The sequence below is a fragment of the Tachyglossus aculeatus genome, chromosome 24, assembly GCF_015852505.1.
Source record: "Tachyglossus aculeatus isolate mTacAcu1 chromosome 24, mTacAcu1.pri, whole genome shotgun sequence".
Lineage (NCBI taxonomy): Eukaryota > Metazoa > Chordata > Mammalia > Monotremata > Tachyglossidae > Tachyglossus > Tachyglossus aculeatus.
In genome coordinates this window covers 1,974,722-1,980,721 of record NC_052089.1, presented here as the reverse complement: position 1 = coordinate 1,980,721, position 6,000 = coordinate 1,974,722, and positions in this window count along the sequence as shown.

The window sequence follows — 6,000 nt, the reverse complement described above, 5'->3', positions numbered from 1 at the left end:
AGAGCCTATTATGTGCCAAGCACTGTTGTAAACATTGGGGTAGATACAAGGTAATTATGATGATGTGTTATTAACCCTGTCCGGGTAAGATGCTCGAACACAGTATGTGGAGCCACTCAGTGCTTTGACACTCGGTTGAGTAGTAAACTCTTCCGGGAGGGAGTGAGACTAAAGGAGCCTGATTTGGAGTGAGGTTGGGGTCTCCGTGTTCTCGATGCCAACTTACTCGCGATCAACTCTCCCGTTTCCATCCTAGCCTGGAAATCCTTCTCTTCTACACTCAAAATCAGAGAGAGCACAATTCTTTCCGAATTCTGAGCACTGTTATGGTTTTATAAAGCGGATAGAGCACGGGCCTGGGATTCAGAAGGAGTCAGAAGGATCTGGGTTGTAATTCCGGCTCCACCTCATGTCTCTGTGTGACCATGGGCAAATCATTTAACTTCTCTGAGCCTCGGTTACCTCATCTGTAAAATGGGGGTTATGACTGTGAGTCCTATGTGGAACTAGGAATGTATCCACCCTGCTAAACTTGCATCTACCCCAGCGCTTACGACGGTGCTTGGGACACAGTAACAGCTTAACAAACACTACTATTATTATTACTACTCTCCAAGTGCTTATTGCACACAATAAACGCTCAATAAATATGATTTAAGATTAATTGATTGATAGTAAATTAGATTGTGTCCACCTAGCCCAGTATGCTGGAAAGCCCGTGAAGGTGGGAATTCTAACGTTTCCCACTTGTCTTCTCCCAACATTTGGGAAGACCTCTTACAGGAAGGAATTGCTGATAATGCCAGTGGCTGTCCAAATCTGGCCATACGTTCTTAGCCCTGCCTGTCATTTACCTTTTGCATGGTATTCTGGGAACCACTGAAGATCAGAGTGACTGGCAGCACTGTCCACAGTGCTGACACTATGTTGGAGTACCATAGCCCGGCAGGTAGTTGAGATGGTAGCGAGGCTTGAGGAGGAAGGAGAAGTGTGTGAAGGTTGGGGGTTACGGAACTGGAAAACACCTCCCCTTCTGCTAGCACCTCTGCCCCGCTGGGGGCCGCGGCCCAGGTCGGAACCTCAATTTAGGTCCCAGACTGACTTCATCTCTTCCATCCTCATCCTCTTCCTCATTCGTCCCTTCATACCACCCACCCCCTGTCACCCTCACCCGAGTAGCGTGGGGCTGGGGGTCTCTGACCTCGGCAGGGCTGGGCTGGTTCCCTCTTTCCCCTCAGACTGACTCCCCTCATCCAGGAAGGAACAGAGGGAAGCCCTCGATCCCTCTTCCCTCTCCCTCACACCTTGAGAAGCTCTCCAGACGGGGCCGCGTCTGTGGAGATAAAGCAGGAGCGGCTCCGAGGGGGATCTCTGCAGAATGACTCGGGGCCCTGCCGAGGGGCCGCATGCCCTGAACAAGCCAACCACCCTCTGGTCACGTGGTTTCTGAGTCTCCTGGGAGACAAGAGCGCCGTCTCTGCAGCATCAGCGATGGTGCCGTCCCTCGGGGTTCCCGTGGAAACAACGGCGTCTGCATCCTAGCTTCCCAACGGTTCTTGTTTTCCCCGACAGTCTTTAACCACTGTTTGTGGTTTCACCTTTGACTAATTCACAACCTGAGACAATCTGTCAGTCAAGCAGTGAATTGTATGTGCTGGAGTAGTTGAACAGAGTTCATGTCCCACCTGCGTCTCACATCTCAATCCCCATTTTACAGATGAGGGAACTGAGGCACGGAGAAGTTAAGCGACCCTGCCCAAGGTCACACAGCAGGCACGTGGTGGAACCCGAATCAGAACCCATGTCCATTTGAATCCCAGGCCCGCGTTCTACCCACTAGGCAACACTGCTTTTTCTGACTTGTCCTGATTGCAAATCCATTGATGCTCTGTTCATATTTACTATATAAACTGTACTCTTGAATCAAGCGTTTGTCCACTTTTCCATGTTTCCTTTCTCTGCTTCCTCCTCTATGTAATTTATTCTGTGTCTATCTTCCCTATGAGATCATAATCTCCTGGAGAGCAGGAACAATGCAATTGTATCTCTTTTAAACTCTCCTGAGAGCTTACTACAGTGCTTTGTACCCAGGATGTGGTCATTAAATATTATTATTAATAATAATAGTAATAATAATGGTTTTTGTTGAGCAGTTCATATGTGCCACCACTTTTCTAAATACTAGAGTAAGGTAATCAGGTTGGACAGAGTCCATGCTCCCGTGGGGTGCACATCTCAATCCTCATTTTACAGATGAGGTAACTGAGGCACTAAGAAGTTAAGCCACCCTGCCCAGTAGCACAGCAAGCATGTGGTGGAACCTGGATCAGAGCCTGCGACTTCTGACTCCCAATCCCGCCCTCTGCATGAATGGATGGATGGATGGATAGATGAGTGGTTGAAAGGATGGATGGATGGAAGGAAGGAAAGATGGATTGATGAGACAAGATGGATTTGACAAGACAGATGAAGCCGCAGTCATCCTATCTACTCTTCCCCCTTACCACCTCCCATTTTCCAACTTTCATTCCGACCCCCAGAGTCATGCTAAAGAGCATATCATTAAATTTTCAAAGTGATTAATAATAATGACATCATTAATGTATTTATTAAGAGGTTGTGTGCCTAAATTGTTCCACTTGCTGGAGTAGAAACAATAGAATCACTTCAGACACAATTCCTGTCCCACAGGGGCTCAGAGTGTATGAGGAAGAGAGATCCTAGGGATGGTAGATCACTGCCCCTAAGTCACAAAGCAAACCAGTAGCAGAGCTGGCATCAGAACTCGAGTCTCAATCAATCAATGAATCATTTATTGATCACTTGCTCTAGGCCTAGCAGTGTACTAAGCACTTGGAAATGTTCAATATACCAGAGTTGGCAGACATGTTCCCTGCTCACAATGAGCTTACAGTCTAGAGAGATTCCCATTCCTATAGGCCATGATAATTTTTTTAAAAAAATTATGGTCTTTGTTAGGCGCTTGCTATGTGCCAATCGCTGTTGTAAGCACTGGGGTAATAATAATAATAATAATAACCCCAGTAATAATATTAATAATAGTAATATTATTATTATGACATTTATTAAGCGCTTACTATGTGCAAAGCACTGCTCTAAGCGCTGGAGAGGTTACAAGGTGATCAGGTTGTCCCAAAGGGGGCTCACAGTCTTAATCCCAATTTTACAGATGAGTTAACTGAGGTCCAGAGAAGTTAAATGACTTGCTCAAATTCACAAAGCTGACAATTGGCAGAGCCGGGATTTGAACCCATGACTTCTGACTCCAAAGTCCGTGCTCTTTCCACTAAGGCACGCTGTCTGTCTAGATACAAAGTAATCGGGTTGTCCCACATCGGGTTCACAGCCTTAATCCCCATTTTGCAGATGAGATAACTGAGGCACGGAGAAGCTAAGTAGCTTGCCCAAGGTCACACAATAGACAAGTGGCAGAGCAGGGATTAGAACGGCCCCAAAACAGGATATACTGTACTAAGCACTTGGGAGATTTCGGTTTAACAGAGTTGTTAAAAATATTCACTTCCCACAGTGAGTTCACAGTTTACAGGGTTTCCCCTTCCATTTGGCCAAGATGCCTCCCCAAACTGGGCTGTCAGTGATACTTCAGTCTTAGACGCTTCCCTCCCAGACTTTAATGATTCATCGATGTCCAGCTTTTTCTGTGTATCCAGTAGGACAGCTATGTATATGGCTAGGTCCAAGGGAAATTCCTTGGTTAAGTGGTGATGTGAGATTATTTGCACAAGGAAGGAGACATTTTGTCCAGAGCGGAGGCTGGGTGAGTGACCCTTTTAGGATCCTGCCCATGGCGGCCTTCATGTCTCAGTTCTTCAGACTGTAGATGAGGGGGTTTAAGAGGGAGGACACCGCCGTGTAGAACAAGGACAGCAGTAGGTCCAGTACTGAGGGTGGAATCTGAGGGTGGCTTCAGGCAAGCACAGAAACAAGTCATGAAAGAAGTGTGACGATGACGAGGTAAGGCAGGCAGGTGGAGAACTCTTTGGCCCGATTCTCGGCGGCCGGCATCCTCAGCATGGCCCGGAAGATGCGCACGTACAAGACGATGATGAGAATGAAGCAGACGAAGCCTAAAACTGAACTGGCAGTGCCGCACACGACGACGGCGACGTGGTCCTCGAGGTGGGCGATCTTCAGCAGGGAGGGGACGTCAGAGAAATACTGCTGGACGGTCCTGGACCCGCAGGAAGAAGGTCGGAGCTGAAAACAAGACCCCAATCTGGTTCCCATTGAACGAGACAGCTGCAATCTTCACACAGGGGGAGGCAGATGGCAGCGTATCGGTCATAGGACATTACCGTGAAGACAAAATATTCTGCACTTCCAAAGATAAGCACCAGACAGACCTGTGCTCCACAGCCTAGGAAGGAGATTTCTCTTTGGTCAGTCAGGGAGTTGTGGATGGATTGGGGAACGCTGAGGGAGTTATAGTAGAAGTCGAGGACGGACACGTTCCTGAGGAAGAAGTACATAGATGTGTGGAGGCGCCGTTCGAGGGCGGTGACGGCGACAATGGAGAGATTCCGCGCCAGGGCCGCCAGGTAGAAAAGGGGGAATGGCGCGGCGTGGACCAGCTGTAGTTCCAGGATCTCCGAGAAGCCCAGTAAGAGGAATTCTGTTTCCGTGCAAACCTTGAGCATTTGTAGAAGGCAACATTGACTTTCTGCAGTGGATGAGGTAAGAGCCAAAGTTAGAGTCCACTGATGGGATGAGTGAAAAAACTGATTTGACATTTGTTAGTAATTCTGTATGGAAAGGAGACAGCGTGACCTTTGAGTTTCGTATCCAGCCGGGATAAGCAGAGATCCAGATTTTCACATTATTTTGGTCGAATAAAAGGGAATTCCTGAGATTGCCTCCCTTCCGCCACCCCAACAGAGTTGGTAAACACCTCCCCTGCCCACATCGAGTTTACGGTCTGGAGGGAGATCTTTTTCTATCTTCGTCTTCAACTCTCCCCACTGCCTGAACATGTTCGCTGCTTCCACTAACCAATTCCTTGCGTGCACACACATACACACACAAACAAACACGGCTTCTAGCACAGGGAATCTGATTGCAGCAGCTCCAGTAAAGTGGAAAATGAATTAGTTCAGTAATATTTATTAAGCGCTTACTGTTTGCATGGCACTGTACTAAATGCTGGGGAGAGTTAATAGAATTATTAAGAGACACATTCCTTGTCCACAACGAGGTTACAGTCTAGAGCAATAACGGATTGTAGTTGCGTTGACTTCAATGAATGTCTGATCACTGGCTTCAGTGCCATCCACCTGTCTAACTCTCCTCCTCATTATCAGCTTTCTTCAACCAACTCTCCAAAAATAACCTACTTACCGTGACTCGCTTTCGACGCTTCCTCCTCCCACCATCTGGCTTCCACCCTTCCTTTGGCCAGGATATCTGCCATTTTCAATTCCCCAGCCCGAAGATATCCCACCCTCAAAAACCCTCTGGAATTCCACATTCTCAAGGAGGATTTAGCTAGTTCACTTCTTCCCACCATCTCTCAGTGACCATCTTCAGACTTAATCCATCCGCAGACCCTCAGGATATTGCTCCTGAATTTAAGGTTCATTATTCTAGATCGTATGCCTTGAGGAAACAAGTCTCCCAACTCATTTATAGTATATTCCTCCACACATTTAGTACACTGCTGTGCACACCGTAAGTGCCCACAAAATGTCGCCGATTGGTTGACTGGATAATGTCTACTTCCCCCAAGACGGTGAGCTCCTTGTAGGTGGAGAACATGACTACCAACTCTTTAATAGGGTGCTCTGCCCAGCACTCCGAATCGTGCTCTGCACACATTAAGCACATAAAAATATTACTATCAAGCACTAATAATAATAATAATAATGAGAGTATTTGGTAAACGCTTACTCTGTCCCAAGCGCTGGGGAAGGTAGAAAGTAATCAGGATGTCCCACCTGGGGCTCACAGTCTTAATCCCCATTT